Source organism: Furipterus horrens, unplaced genomic scaffold (assembly GCF_987537825.1).
Source record: "Furipterus horrens unplaced genomic scaffold, mFurHor1.1.pri manual_scaffold_5, whole genome shotgun sequence".
Taxonomy (NCBI): domain Eukaryota; kingdom Metazoa; phylum Chordata; class Mammalia; order Chiroptera; family Furipteridae; genus Furipterus; species Furipterus horrens.
This window is the reverse complement of record NW_028327175.1, coordinates 45,624,586-45,641,163: the sequence shown is the minus strand read 5'-3', so window position 1 is coordinate 45,641,163 and position 16,578 is coordinate 45,624,586.

The following is a 16,578-nucleotide window of genomic DNA, read 5'->3' as shown; positions in this document are numbered from 1 at the left end:
GTAATTCTATTTGTTTATTTTTTCTTTTGTTTCCCTTTCCCAAGACAATATGTCATAAAAAATATTGCTTATGATTCTACTGCCTATGTTTCCCTCTAGGACATTCAAGTCTTTAATCCAGTTTGATTTTATTTTTGTGTATGGTGTAAAAAAGTGGGCTAGTTTCTTCCTTCCTTCCTTCCTTCCTTCCTTCCTTCCTCCCTCCCTCCCTCCCTCCCTCCCTCCCTCCCTCCCTCCCTTTCTTTCTTTCTTTCTTTCTTTCTTTCTTTCTTTCTTTCTTTTTTTTCTTTCTTTTTGTTCAATTTTCCAAACACATTTTTGAACAGACTACCTTTATTCCATTGTATGTTTTTGCTTTGTTTGTCAGATATTTTAAAAAATATTTCACTTACCTATTTTTAGAGAGAGGGTAAGGGAGGAAGAAAGAGAGGGAGAGAAACATCAACATGTGAGAGATACATTGATTGGTTGCCTCTCACATGCCCCAACTAGGCACCTGACCTACAACCCAGGCATGTGCCCTGACTAAGAATCGAACCAGCAAACTTTCAGTTTACAGACTGGTGCTAAATCCACTGAGCCACACCAACCAGGGCTTGTTTGTCAAATATTAATTGACCATAAAGGTGTGGGTTTATTTCTAGGCTCTCTATTCTGTTCTGTTGATCTATATGTCTTTTTATGCCAGTTCCATGCTGTTTTGATTACTACGGCCTTTGCTGGTTTGGTTTTATTCTCTAGTAGGCTTTCTCCAGGTTATGGCAAAGAGAGACTCCAGCAACCTCTGGCTCACAACCTGACAAATGTAACCCCTACAGAATAAGATATCCTCTTCTCAGTTCCAGCAAAAGCCCCAGGTTTAACTGTAATTGTCTTGATTCAAGTGATATGTCCACTGATAGCCAGGCCACAGGAGCTAGGGAATGGGATTGTGCCCCCAAAGGAAAAGTGATTCTGTTACAGAAGATGTACAACAACTTGGGGTGAAAAAACCAAGAAAGTGGACATGAGGACAAGAAGAAAATGTGAATAAGCCCTTTCTTATTTTCAAATTTTAGCTGGGATTCATCCTGGGAAACAAACAGCCAAATGTTTTTTACCCCAAAATGCTTGGCTGGCTTTAATTAAGTTTCTCAACTTTTAAAAAATTATTGTTCTCCTAAAAAGATTTTTTAGACATTTATTTTTGCTTAATCACCCTTCATGAAATTTTAATACCACAGATATACTGTATATATACTTGTGCTTTATATATAAGAATAAGTATATATCTTACTTTTTATCATGCAGAATTAAGAACAAAAATTTTTAAGTTAAAATTTTAGTTAAAGTGAAAGTCAATTCTATTAACATTTATATTTATATAACTGCATTTGCTGAGTATCTTTTATATGATTTACTAATTAATTGTAATATTTCTATAGACACATATTAGCAATTTTAGAAGTACATAATAATAGTAGTGTGATCAATTTTTAAAGATTATTCAAAACTTTTTCAATCAAAGTAAAAACTGAAAGAAGTTAACTTCTTAAATATTAACTTTTAACTTTCACTTGATATGGAAAAATGGCTTTTAACTTAACTGGATGCTAGATATTGAATATTTTTGACACCTTTTCTTGTCAGCACTTGACATAGTTTATGATGTGTTGAATAACTTCCATAGAATTAAATTATAAAATATAAGCCATGTTATTTAATTCTCAAAACTCAAGTAACACATAAAGCACACGGACCATCCTCAAGACATCCAATAGCACATGCAGGCCACCTGTAACAATGTAACTGAGATGGAGCAATCAGTTGAGAGACCTCCAACCACGGCCATGGGTCTGTAGCACTGATCTTGCGTACTGGGTGTATCTTCCTGCCAGTGTCAATGATGCTCATGTTACACCCGGGAAAGCTAAAAATGAGAAATTAAACATTAACGAATAAGGTTTTGTTGGGTGGGGGGCTGAGCTTTGGAGGGCTAGAAACCACTGTCATATCATTTTTTCCCCCTTTCCAAGAATTAAGTTCTGCCCCCATCAGGGCACTGTTACTCCCATTGAGAATGGATGTACTAATGTAATAGATAGCTTAACGAGCAACTTCTTCGCCTGACATGGAGCTGAGAGCTCTGTCTTCCAGTCAAATTCACTTATTGATTTTAATTTTCTCCTAACAGATTTAATCTCCCTTTCATAGGACACATCCTCAAATATTTGGCAAACAAAATTATATCCCCTTCATGCTGAATGGTCCTGCTTAGCACTCTTTCCAAGGCTAAACTTACCCACGGGTTCCTTGAACTGGCACTCATTTGATTCAGTTTTCCCCAAGGCATTAGGAGTCTTTTAGGGACAGGCACTGTGTCTTGTATCCCAGGCTGGGTGCCCTGTTTGGATCCACTCCAATTTGTTGCTAAAAGGAAGAATTTAGATCTGAACTAGAGTTGAAGGATCTCTTGCCCTGTTTTGAACAGTATTCATCTGTTAGCATAGTCTAAGCTACTCCAGGGCAGCCTGAATGCCCTGCTGATGCCTACTGAGTAGTGAACTGAAATCCCTGAGCCTTTCTTCACACCTCCTGCTGATATGCTGACTTTCTCCCCAATCCAGTTCTGGGTCACTGAGACCTATGTGTGATCTGCATTCATGCCTGCTTCATTTCTGTTAGACTCTTCCCATTGTTCCATCATATTGAGACATTTGAAGATCCTGATTCTGTTATCCCATTCATTCATTCATTCATTCATTCACTCATTGTTTAGATTTCCTTTTCTAAAGATTTTAAAATAAAAGTTAATAAGAACATAAATTTAAAAATCACTATGAGGAAAAAGGAAGGAGCAAAAATTCAAGTTCCTAGAGTTAACATATGTGCTGAGACTGAGCACATGAAGTTTACATCTAAGTTTCCCTCCAAAGGGGAGGACTGCCTTCCTCCCTGCATCCTCTGTCATGGCGAGAGAATGCGTCTGAAGGGGCCATCTCGGGAGCTCTCACAGACTGACTTTTCAACATGAAATATACTTGGTACCTGAGATCTAATCCCCTAATACATGTCAATGGATATTGTAAATTGTCAATGTTATTGGAGTAACAGAATCTTATAAAATGCAAAATATGGCCCTTTTCAACCTCTTAATGATACAAAAATGTTATCATTTTAGCTACATTAACACATGTTATAAATGTGACATCTAACAGTGAGTCAATCAGCAGCATAATTTGGGGGGGGGGGAGGCCATGCTACTGACATTCTCTATAATGAAGGCAAAATAGTGTTTCTGACTTGAATTATTTGGACATTTGGCCCAATTCTTTACTCATTGAGAATAGACCTGGCTTATGAGAGTTAATTCATACCAGTTGGAGGCTGAAACAATTATAAAGCTGCTGAAGAGACCTGTTTTTGACAGATGTGTTCATGTAGTCCAGTCAGTTGGCATATGGAATTTTTATGTACAAGCTAGTACAACGATTTCAACATGTAACATCTATTAGTGTTTCTGCTGGCACGGAGAGACAGATGGTATACACATTAGGTGCAGAGGCAAGCTTTGCAGTTGGCCTTACAAGCCTGACTCTGCTCAGTACCTAGATCACTTAACTTCATCTCCTCCCACCACATTACCCACACACACAAGCTGAACCTCACGCCACCCCACTCCTGCCCCAGAATCTGCTATAGGAATTCCCTCCCAATCTCTTGACTTAATCCTTCTTCCTCTCTTTGGTCCAGATCCCCATCTCCACTGTCTTTCACGCCCTCCAGCTGGTCCAGGGTGAGGTCTGGAGTCTGAGATAGGGAAGAACACTCCCCCACAGCTCTTCCCAGCCCCCATCCATCCCTACCTAATGTTAGTCTTGGCAGCTTCCAGCCCATATCCCCACATTGACCCCAAGTTCCCCCTCTCTTAAACTCTCAGCTCCAGCAATGAAGTACTCAGGGGAGCAAGAGCTGCAGATTAATCTCCTGTCCCAGATATTCCCAAAGAAAATTGAGGGGTGAGGAGTGGGGAAAATGTCTTCCCTTCTTCTCTGTCGGACCTACATGAAATAGCACAAGTCTCTACCACTTTCTCCACTGCTAGTAAGAGTACAAACCCTTAAAATAATCATAACAATAATAATACACAAAACAAAAAAACTCTTAAGGACATGTGTTTTGTTTTGCTTCTTCTCTTTTTGTGTTCTTTCTACTTTTTGTTTCTTTGTTTTTTCTCTGTGTGTGTGTCTGTGAATGTCCAAGTTTAAAAGGTATATCTGAAGTTGTGAAATACTGAGTCTGAATTCTGTTTTTCATTTGCCCAGAGGAAGAGAGAAATTCTGTTCAGAAGTTGCTAATGGTGGCAGTGTCAGAAGTAGGTGGGTGGGGGCAGTGAGTGGGGTTCCGGCCAGGGGGCCATTGGAGATAACTTCAGCCAGAAATCCTGATAGCTACAACCCCTCGAACCTTGTCCAAAGAGGCTCGTTTCCTCTCTGCTCCACTTCTTTGCGTTCTTCTAGGTCCTCATCCCAGCCTCTTTCCTCCTCTCCCCAATTCCATGTTTTGGATGGAGAAGTAGAGAAAGAGGATTCCCCATTTCATTACAGAGGTTGGGGGGTGGGGGTGAAGAGTAGAGGAGAGATATAATGGGATTCTAGACATATGTGGTAGGTTGAATACTTTGTAGACCACAGGGTGTGGTAGAAAGAGAACTGGCCCAGGAGTCTGAGACTTCCTTTCTAGGCTTGGTTATGTCACCTAGCACTTTGGACAAATCATTTAACTTATGTGTTAGCCTTTCCAAACACCCAGTTACATAAAATTGCTTATTTTATGTGTAAGCTTTGCAAAACATCCATTTATACATCTTTCAAATAGAAATTATGGTATTTGCTTAGCTCATAAGAGTGTGGTAAGTTATAGATGGCATGAAACAGAAAAACGGTGCTTTGTAAGACAAAGGGCTGTACCATAGCAGGGGTGGGGGTGGCACCGTGCTATTGCCTGCACGTAAGACATAGTATGGGAGGAAGCTTCAGCAGGGGTGGGGGCAGCTGGAAATGCTTACTCCACTGGACCATGCTTAGATGGAATGAAAACTTTCTGTTTTAAGCCCCCAAAACATCATCTTTGGAATCTTAGGGTTCCAATGTTGCATAGTCACCATAGACAACTTCTTGAGTCCACGTACCAGGCCCTGTGGTGAAGCACAAGTGACCTCTTGCTATTTTCTTTCCTACCCCTTCTCCCAGGAGATACAGCAAACCCTCCTTGGTATTCTGCCTTTTTCAGTCCTCCCCCATGGCAGGTATCATGATTTAATGCCCCTATTTACTGATATTTTTTTTCCTATATGTGTTAAGCCTCTTGCAGGCAGGGATTGGGCCGAATTAGTTTTATATCTCCAGTGCCTAGCACACTGCCAGGTTAACAGTAGGTACAGGTAATGATTACTGAATACTGGAAAGAAGAGCCAAAGAGAGATGGACCCAGGTATTTCTAGAACAGTAAATGGAAAAGTCAAACTTTGAGAAAAATAATTCCAAAATTCCTTTGGAAGAATAAATGTTCAATAATAGTCAAGAAGTATTTGAAAGATATTACTAAAGAAGGACCAAACTAAGTCTATCATATATTAAAAGATATTATAAAATTGCAGAAATTAAACCAGTGTGGTTTAAAAGTCCCTAGATTTGGGAAAAAAGTAGAAAAGAGTAGTAATATATGTTATCTGTTGTCCAATATCATTTATTGACTACTGGGTAAAAGAGTCTCGAACACTGTAGTTTGAAACTAAATTAGAAAGGAAAAAACACATCTGTTGGGAAGGTGAAGTTTCTGGTATCATACGTTTTGTATCTAGTACTGCTTTAAGTTGTATGGAGGAATCAAAGAATCCCAAAATAATGGAGTATTCTTTCAGGAGGTTGTATCCTATTGGAGGGGACCCCTGTTTAGTCCATTAAACATTTGAGTGCCTACTCTGCCCAGCACAGCTCAAGGTGCTGGAGATAAGTATTATGAATAAGACATGATCTCTGCCATCATAGATGGCTGGTGGGAGAGTAGTACACTTGTCTATTAACTGCTTAATATTTAATATTAAGTGCTTTTTAGTTTATTCATAGCTGTAGAAGGCTCTTACCCTGGCTGGTTTGGCTCAGTGGATTGAGCGTCGGCCTGCGAGCTAAGTGTCGCTGGTTCAATCTTCCAGTCAGGGCACATCAGAGAAGGAAAACTCTGATTCCAAAAAAACCTCCGCTGCCTTGCGGCATACCTCTTCAGGGGAAAGGCTAAGGGAGTAAACCCCGACAGAAAATCCGGAGCCGGAGTCCCTAAGGCGGTTTGATGTTGTAGTCAACACCGGCAACTCCTGCGGCGCACCTGAAGCCAAGCTGTATTGACTCCGTCTTTCCCTTGGACCCTTCAGCTGCGAAGAGAGGGGGGGTCTGCTGCATGGGCAACAGCAGACCCTCCATATCACCCTGCCCAGGCTCTGTAGCTTCAGCTTCGCTGGAGAGGACACTCCAGCGTCATCGCAAGATGTCGATTCAACGCGGGAGGAGACAGATACCGTGTCACTCCCGAGTCGGACTGCACAGCCATTCTCGGCGGTGCAGATAGACTCTTAAGAAGCTACACCATCGTCTCTCGAGACGGACGGCTGCCGACGACGACGACGACGACGACGACGACGACGACGAAACCAGTGTGGTACTGGAACAAGAATAGATAGATCAATGGAAAAAACAGAGAGTCTCAGAGGAAACCAGAGTACATGCAAAAAGTAATATATAATAAAAGTCATAGTTTAAATCAGTGAGGAAAGTATTATCACTCAATAACTGGTGTTAGAATGACTGGCTATCCATCTGAGGGGGGAAGTTAACTCTAGAGTCCTTTCCCATACCTTACGATAAAATAAATGTCAGATGAATTAAATGTAAAAAGTGAGACATAAAGATTATGCAATAAGATATAGGTAAATAATTTTTAAAAGTTTAATGTGGGGGAGGTCTTTCTTAGAAAGACCCTGAAGAAAGGAACCATAGCTGTGACCACATAAAACTCCTGGGGTACAAATACAGCCAAAGTCAAAGACAAGTTGGGATGAAATATTTGCTTATGTATGACAGAAGATTAATATCCTTAGTAAATAAAGAGTCCTCATATATCAATAAGAACCACTCTCAAAGAGAATGAAAGCACAATTACCAAAGGAAAGAAAAACCTCAAGTATGTATGTCTTCAAAAGCAATTAAGAGCATGCCCATGAAAATAATGAGATTTTTATCGCTACTCTTTTAATAGCAAAGACTTTAAAAGAATACAGTGCTCAGTGCTGGGGGTGCTGTGGGGAAGCAGGTCTTCTCCCCTTCTCAGGTGGATAGTTCACATACAGGTGGGGATTAGGATAAAATGTGGGAGAAAAGGGTGGAGCAGTCAGGGTTGGAGAACATAGTGCCTAAAAGAGGGTGGGTGTGGTATTAATCCTGGTCAACTCAGCTGGAGGCTTCCTGAAGGTTTTGGATGGGGTAGGAAGCTGTGCAGCAGGAGAGCAAGGGGAAAACAAATTCAAGAGGTTACTAGGAATAAGGATGATTTCTGATGCCATTACATCGAGGTTTCCTTTCATCAAGACTACCTTGCTCATGCTTTTGGTTTCTATAGAGCATCCCGAGAATCAATTCTTAAAACCCAGCATACATTTATACTGGTTTCTTTTTAAATATGTACCTACCCATTTTCAACATTTATATCAGGAAGTGTAACAGTGATAGAAATAAACCAGGGCTGGCATTGGTGTGTGGTGTGGATGGCAAAGACAGCCCCAGATGGGCAGACGGGTAGCAGCAAGAGGCTGAATCTCACTATTAGCTGTGAGGTTTCAGGCACATCGTTCAGTCTCTCTGAATCTGTTTCCTATATGTTTGCATTTCTGTAAGTAGGAATACTACTAACTTGACAACATTGTGAGGATTAAGTAAAATTGTGTATGTAAAATCCTGAATAATTAGTATGTGCTCAATAAAACTAGGTTCCCTGCCTGCTAAGGATACCTGCAAAGGGATAGCTCATTTTTACAGGTGTCACTGAACATTTCCTGTGTGGTCTAGTTCCATTCAAATAGGCCCTGAGGCCTCTTGTTAACCCTTGATAAAAGGTTCTTGGCAAAAAAAAACTGAGTTGCTTTCTAGTTTGTTGGTCTCCAGGCTGAGAGGAAGGCTCTGGCTTCTGGTAACATGCTGATGGGTTCAATCAGGGCCTCCCTCCAAACCTCTGCCTGCACAGGATCACAGGTTGTGGCTTGCATAGAAGCTGAAGAGTCTGTGCCCATCTGCTGGGGAAATGCGAAATAGAAGATGGGCCAGCAGGAGCTCCAAAGAGCCTCCCAAGGCACTTTAATCATATTGGGGTGGCTGTGCCATCTCCAAGCATGTACTAATGTTACAGAGTGGGGGTCCCCAAAAATCCTCAGAGCCTGCAGGTTGGGGGATGGGTACAAGGGAACAGCTTTTAAAATGCTGGTAGCTAGTGTCTTAGTTATGCAAATGGATTTTCCAAAGCCCCAAGGAGATGGGAGGGGTTTTGACTATGGAATAGTGAGGAAAGAGCATACAGGACCTGCACAAGATTCTATGAATGGTCAGAACTGGTTACCATGCCCACTGCATCACAGGCCTTGGTCAGGAATTTAAAAAGAGGCGGCAGACATTTTGGCTAGGAGAACTCCATGCGGCTTTGAAAGGGCAAAGAGAGAACCATGCGTGATCCAGTGCAACATGGAACATGTTTTCCTGGACTGTTATGTGGAGGCTGATGACATCGTACCCTAAATCCTGAAGGAGACAGCTGACAGATAAGGGATGGGGAACTTTTGGGCATGTTTTTGGCTTCTAGCCTTTTGGGGAGCAAGGGAAGTGCTGGGTTCCGTGGGAGAACAGGGCTCTGAGCTGAAGTGCTAACTGCCCTCCCCAGGTTGGAATACTGTAAATAAGGACCTGTTTTCCTCAATACTAGTTGTTGGGTTTTACACCAAGGCGCCACATGAAAGAACCCTCTTTCTCTCTGTAACACTAAATGCTCAAGTCTGTTAGAATTTGGGGATTACCTGTGGCTATCATGGTAAGTATAAAAAAGCCCTGTCTTAAGGCCAATCAAAAGGTCAGGGAGGAAGCACACACTCAGCAGGGGACAGTGAGGGTTGACTGTCCCATCTCACCCTAACACGCTTGGCATTAAATCAAGGAGCTTCTGGCATTACTGCTGCTGCTGTTGTTGCCATAGTTGTCCTTTTGGGAGGTAGTGTGGGAGAGTGTGTTCAAAAAAAAGAGAGAGAGAGGAATCAACATCAGAAATGGAAGAATATGGTCTTAATTTCCCCACTGCTATCTTCTTGGTTAGTTGTTCTCAAACTTTAACATGCTTCACATCACCTGGAGGACTTGTTGAAACACACATTCCAGAGCCTCACCCTCAGAATTGCGGAGTAGGACCTGAGAACGTGCATTTCAAGCACACTCCCAGGTGATGCTGAGGCTGCAGGTCCATGGCTTGCTCTGGGAAGTGCCTGGCCCTGTTGCTAGGGGATCTGCTCTGAAGACAGATTTGTTTCCCTGCCCCCACTCCTACCCAGATTATTCAGACCAGTCCCTTCTAGTTTTCAAAAAGTAAAAGTAATTACTCCAATCTGTTTTGTTCAACACAAGAGGGGATTTGTCATTTGGGACAGAACTGACTTTATAATAGGGGTACACTGAAGTCCAGAGTAGTAATCCCCAACACTGGCTAACTTTTAGAAAGATCTGGGAAACTAGGAAGAAGGAAGGAAGACAGCCCAGGCCTCACACCCAGATATTCTGACTTAATTGGTTTGGGGTGGGACTGCTGGCAGGAATGAGTTTTCAAAGCTCCCCATGTGATTCTAATTTGCAGCCAGGGTTGAGAACTGCTGGTCTAGATCACTGGTTCTCAAATTTGCCTGCACATTGGAAGCACTTGGGAAGTTTTTAAACATCCTGATATCTTCTTGGCACTTTCAAAGATCCTGAGTTACCATGGAATGCATCCTGGGCAGCTGAAATTTTAAAGTCTCCCCAGTTGATTCTAAAAGGTCTAGTATGTGGATAAGTTTGAGAACCACTATTTATTTTTATTTATTTATTTTTTTGTGGCATGGTCGGAGGGCTGCTGCTCCTCAGGCAGGATCAGCACTGAGTAGTGCAAGCACCTTCCTTTTATTGGATTTATTTTATTTATTTATTTATTTATTTATTTATTTATTTATTTATTTATTTATTTTGGTTTTTTAATTACAGTTGTCCCATTTTCCCCCATTTCTCTCCCCCTGAGAACCACTATTTAGATTGAACAAGTCAGTGGCAGTTTGGTCGGCCCTGCAGACACTACCATAGTGGTTCTTAAAGTCTGGTCCCTGGACCAGCATCAGCATCACCTGGGAACTTTTTAGAAAGTCTTAGGCTGCACTTTGGACCCACTGAATCAGCACTTCTGGGGGTGGGGCCCAGGAATGGGTTGTAACAAGTCCTTCAGGTGACTTGGATATATCCTAACGTCAGAGAACCACTGCTGTGTCATCATGCCACTGCTGTCACATGAGGGTCTGCTTGCCATCACCCCAGAGACCAGCCTGAGTCAGTAGCAAGGACTTTAGTCCTCGGAATGTTGGCCAAAACCAAATTCCTGGTTTCCAGGTGAGTCGTGCTAAAGCTCTTGGTGTGACTGAGTTTTTGTATCATCTGTGGAGCTTTGTTGGCTGGAAGCTGGTGGCATTAAATTGGAAGAGTCAGCTCTGGCTGTAGCTGCCATCTGGGTCGAAGTTACAAGCAAAGGAGAGGTGACAGGAGAGAAGGTGAACAATAGGAAGCAAACGTCACCCCCTCTAGTCCAGGATGTGAGAGGAGAGAGCACGGCTATTGAAGAAAGGAGGGAAGGTGAGTGTCCCAGCCAGGACAGATGAGGCGGCCATTGGTTTTGGAGGTTTTTGTTGGTTGCTAATGCCTTTCAAGTTTGTTGTAAGAGTGGGTGAAATCTGCTTTCCTATTTACAGAGACCTGCTTTCTTGCTGAGGGAATGAGCCAGTGTGCACTATGTTAAATGCTGACAAAATCTCCCTGGTTGTGTCAGGGTTAGGCAGGGTAACAGAACACACAGCAGCCTCACTCAATAGGGTAATATGCACAAAGCACTCCATTGCACACCCCCATAAGAGCAGCTTATTCTGATGTAATTCAGCCTGGGGTTAGATGCTGAGCATACCAAGGTGAAGATGACAGGAATCGCCTTCACGTGGATTACACTGTAGCAGGGAAGAGAAGTCTGTTTCTGCACTGTGGACTGACTGCTGTGTGAATGAGGTGCAGTCGGAATACAGAAGAGAGAAGGACTAATTCTGGATGGTGGTGGAAGTGCTGTCGCCAGGGAAGCAGACATGGGAGCTGGATTTTGGAGGGAAAATAGGTTGTTTGGCAGTTAAGGTGGTGGTGCTGGTGGAAGTAGGGCTCTTTCACGGGATCGAGAGAAAAGCATTTTCGGATCCATGTGTGGGAGATTGTGGTGTGGCAAGGTTTATCTGAGTGGGAATAGAAGTCTGCCTGTGTCCTACCTCTGTCTGTCCCTCCATGAAAAAAGTCCAGCCATGTTTTCAGCAAGGCCAAAACAAAGGCCAGTGTCCAGAATTTCTGTACCGTATTGAAGCTTAGTCCAGTCCAGCTCATCACCTGGCTAGCTTAGCTTGTGTTGCTGTGCTGCAGTATGTAGGCTCCCACCTGGAGCCTGTGTTTGGAGTCTGCATGATGTGTGAGTGCATGGGCAAGCATTGGGGATGGGGTGGAGGTGGGGGAGACAAGCGAAATTAATCCTTGGTGAGGCAATGCTGTGATCCCCTGGAGTGTGTGAAACTGTAGCTTCCTGGTGAAGCAAGCAGGCTTATGCTCCATGGTTGATTATGCTCAACAATGTCTGATCCCTTTGCTTTCTTATTAATAACTAGTTACCTACCCACAGTAACAGTGGGAGAAGGGTTTGCCACCTGGGCAAGGAAGGGCCCAGAGGGTGGAATAAAGCAGCATATCAAGTATTGTAAGCTATTGGTAGTTCAGGATGGTTAATGGGGACATCAGGAAGTGGGAAGCATCAGGGGATGTGGCTGTAGAACTGGGCAGGGCTGAGGGCATTTTTAGGCAATGTTTAAGGAACTTGAATTTAATCACACAGCCCTGTAGCTGGCAAACTTTGTGGATCAACCTAATTACTTAGGCAACTTTCAAACCAAATTCCTGGGCCCCACTTTCAGCTACTCTAATTCAGCAGGTCTGGGTGGGCCCCATGATGTGTGCTGCTCAGGTGAGCAGGAAGGGAAAGGCTGACCAGGAGAAAAGAGGCTAGGCAAAGCCACATGCCAGGAGAGAGCAGTACTGAAAAGGCAATTTGGAGGTTAGCACTCTGGTTTGTGGGGTAACTAGGTCTTTACTTCACTTTTTTAAATCCTCATCTGAGGACACGCTTATTGATTTTAGAGAGACAGGAAAGGAGGGAGAGAGGGAAAGAAACATCAGTGTAAGAGAGAAATATCAATTGGTTGCCTCTCAAACTCACCTAGACCAGGAGCCAAATCTGCAACCTAGGCATGTACCCTGATCAGGAATTGAACCTTTCAGACAATACTCCATCCAACTGAGCCACACTGGCCAGGTCAACCCCACTTTTTAAAGGAATGTTTTGTGCAATCTTTATTCAATAGTCAGTGTTTCAGAAAATTTTCTGCTATGCCTTGGGGCAATAAGAGTCTTATCAATATCAGTCTGGGATTGGCAGGAACCCCATCTATGGGTCAAGTCTATTTTGCACTATAAGTATCATCGCAAGTAGTAACAATGATGGCAACAAATGAGGCATGATACAATATATTGTTATAGTAAGTACTTATTAATATTTGTTTCTCCTAAAATCTGATGATAACACATGTTTAAATTTACTTTTCAGGTAACATAAAACTAACAGGCAGGCATTCCTCTGAGTGAAGACAAGGTTGGTCAAGGCTGAACTACAGGCACTTATAGTGAGTGTCTACTACAAGTAAGCAAATCAGCAAAGGACCTTGAAGTAGTGCAAATCCTGGGGCCAGAAATAATCATTTCTGGAAGTTCTCTGAGGAAACACTAGCTTTTTTTAAAAAAATATTTTATTTATTTATTTTTAGAGAGAGGGGAAGAGAGGGTGAAAGAGGGAGAGAAACGTGAGTGTGTGGTTGCCTCACGCTTGCCCCCAACTGGGGACCTGGCCTGCTACCCAGCCATGTGCCCTGACTGGGAATTGAACAGTCTACCCTTTGGTTTACAGGCCATCACTCAATCCATTGAGCCACACCAGTCAAGGAAGGAAGCGCTAGCTTTTGAAGCACAGCCTTTCACTGCTGAGGGAGTCAGCTATTGAGTTTCCAGCTATTTTGTTTGGAACCAAACAGTTGGTATTTGAGCTCTCTGACTACTATAAAAATATGGAACATATAAGAGTGGTTTTTCCCCCAAATTATATGTTTTTTATATTGTGAGCTGACTTACATGAAATGAATAATATAAACTATCATAAATTATCGTTAAATTTTTTAATATCATGATGTGGTAGATTATATTTTCCAAAGATGGCAGTAAAAATATCTCCCACATGTACTTTTTTTGTTTAATCCTCACCTGAGGATATGTTTATTGATTTTAGAGAAAGGGAGGTGGGGAAGAGAGAGAGACAAAGAGAGAGAGACATTGATGAGAGAGAGAAACATAAATTGGTTGCCTCCCACATGAACCCAGACCAGGGATTGAACCTATAACCTAGGTATGGTGTGCCCTGACCAGGAACCAAACCCTCAGCTTTTTGGTGTATGGGATAACACTCCAACCAACTGAGCAACCTGGACAAGGCTCCCATGTGTACTTTTTATGTAGTGACTTTGACATGCTTCCCATTGACAGTTGGGGGCCTATGTTCCTCTTACGGACTAAATTGTGTTTCCTTCAAAATTCATATGTTGATGTCCTAACACCCAGTACCTCGGAATGTGAAGTTATTTGGAGAGGGGGTTCTTTACAGTGGTCCTTAAGTTAAAATCAAGTCATTAGCAGTAACCCTAATCCAATATGACTGGTGTCCTTATTAACGGGAAATTTGGACAAATGGGCACACAAAGAGAGATTGCAGTGTGAAGAGACATGGGTAGAAACCATTTACCAGTCAAGGAGAGTGGCCTGGAACAGATCCTTCTCTCACAGCCCTCAGAAGAAACCCACCCTGCCAACACCTTGATTTAGGACTACTAGCTTCCAAAATAGTGAGATAATAAATGTCTGTTGTTTAAGCCATCCAGTCTTCGGTACTTTGTTATGGCAGACCTCATAAACTACTACGGTTCCCTCCCCTTAAATCTGGGTGGCTTGTGACTAATATGGAAATGACATTTGTGACTTCTAATCTAGGCCATAAAAGGGAATATAGCTTCTCTCTCAGGAGACTGGTCAGCCATGCTGTGAGGAAGCCCAGGCGACCGTAAAGGGTCACATATCAGTGTTCTAGCCAACAGTCCCAGCTGACAGCCAGCACTGATGGCAAAAGATGTAAATATTATTTCTGTTTCCTGTCTTTGGTCGACCCCTCTATGCCCCTTGTGAACTCCTGACTCACAGGGGTTTGTGAGCATGATAAAATGGTTGTTTCAAGCCACTAAATTTAGGAGTAATTTTTTACAAAGTATTGGGCAATATGTCTTTAAACTTATCTTTGTTCACAAAATTTTATCTGATGTGGCTGGTATTCTTGTTGGACCATCAGGGACCTTAGCTCTCAGACAACAGTCCCTACTTTCATGACATTAGGTCCAGATGTTAATCAGGGAAAATAGGTAACCCTGCCATGAGTCAATTCAATAGGCCACTAATGAATGAATTTCAGGTTAACTGCACAGAACAGAGAGCAGTGACTCAGGAGTGAGAGTAGAAATTTCAGAAAAGCTTCCAAAATGGTGGCAAGCTCATTAGCAAGGTGAGTACAGTTTGCCTGGAGCAGGGGGGGATCATGGAGCTCATAGGCAGTACTTTCCTCATTTGGGGGCCAGGGTCCAGGGAAAAAAGCAGAAGTGCTAACCTGTCATCGGGTGAGAAGTATTGGCTATTCCAGAAGGAAGAACTGGGAAGCAGATTCTGAAATCTCAACAAAATTAGGCAGCATTGCCAACCTGAGTCCCCCACGAGTTAAGTGTCTGAAGCCTGGATCTCTGAAAAGATAAACAAGATTAATAAACCTTTAACCAGACTTATCAAGAAAAAGCAGAGAAGACCCAAATAAATGAAACCAGGAATGAAAGAGGAGGCCCTGGCCAGGTAGCTCAGTTGGTTAGAACATCATCCTGAAATGCTAAGGTTGCAGGTTTGATCCCTGGTCAGGACAGATAGAAGACTCAACCAATGAAGGCATAAATAAGCGGAACAACTAATCTCTCAATTGCTCTCTTAAACCAATAAATTTAAAAGATTTTAAATTTTTAATAAATGAAAGAGAAGTAACAACTGACACCACAGAAATACAAAGGATTATAGGAAAAAATATTATGAACATTTATATGCCAACAAATTGGACAATCTGGAAGAATGGATAAGTTCCTAGAAATGTACAATCTTCCAAAACTGAATCAAGAAGAAAGAGAAAATCTGAACAGACCAATTACATTAATGAAATTGAAGCAGTAATAAAAATGAAAATAAAAAACCTCCCAATAAACAAAAATTCTGGACTGGATGGCTTCACAGGTGAATTTTACCAAACAGTCAAAGAACACCTATCCTACCCAAACTATTCCAAAAAATTCAGGATGGGAGAAGACTCCCAAGCTCATTTTATGAGGCCAGCATTATCCTAATTTCAAAACCAAATAAAGCTGCTACAAAGAAAGAAATTTATAGTCCAATATTCCCAATGAACAAAGATGAAAAATTTCTCAACAAAAATATTAGCAAACCAAATTCAGCAATACATTTAAAAGATCATACACCATGATCAAGTGGGATTTATTCCTGGGATGAAAAGTCGATACATTATCTGCAAAACAATGTGATACACTACATAAACAAAATGAAGAATAAATATCATATGATCATATCAATAGATGTAGAAAAAGCATTTGACAAAATCCAGCACCTATTTATAATAAAAACTCTCAGCAAAGTGAGCATAGAGGGAATATACCTCACCCTAATAAAGGTCATATATGACAAACCCATAGCCAACATCATACCTACTGGGGAAAAAGTAAAAGATTTTCCCCTTAAGATTAGGAACAAGATAAAGTTGTCCACTTTCAACACTCTTACTCAACATAGTACTGGAAGTCCTAGCCACAGCAATCAATCAAGAAGAAGAAATAAAAGGCATCCAAATTGGAAAGAAAGAAGTAAAACTACTATTATTTGCAGATGACATCAGACTATATATAGAGAACCCTAACATTTCCACAAAAAAACTATTAGAACTAATAAATGAATTCAGTAAAAAAAGGATAATCATAAATATTCAGAAATTGGTTCTATTTTT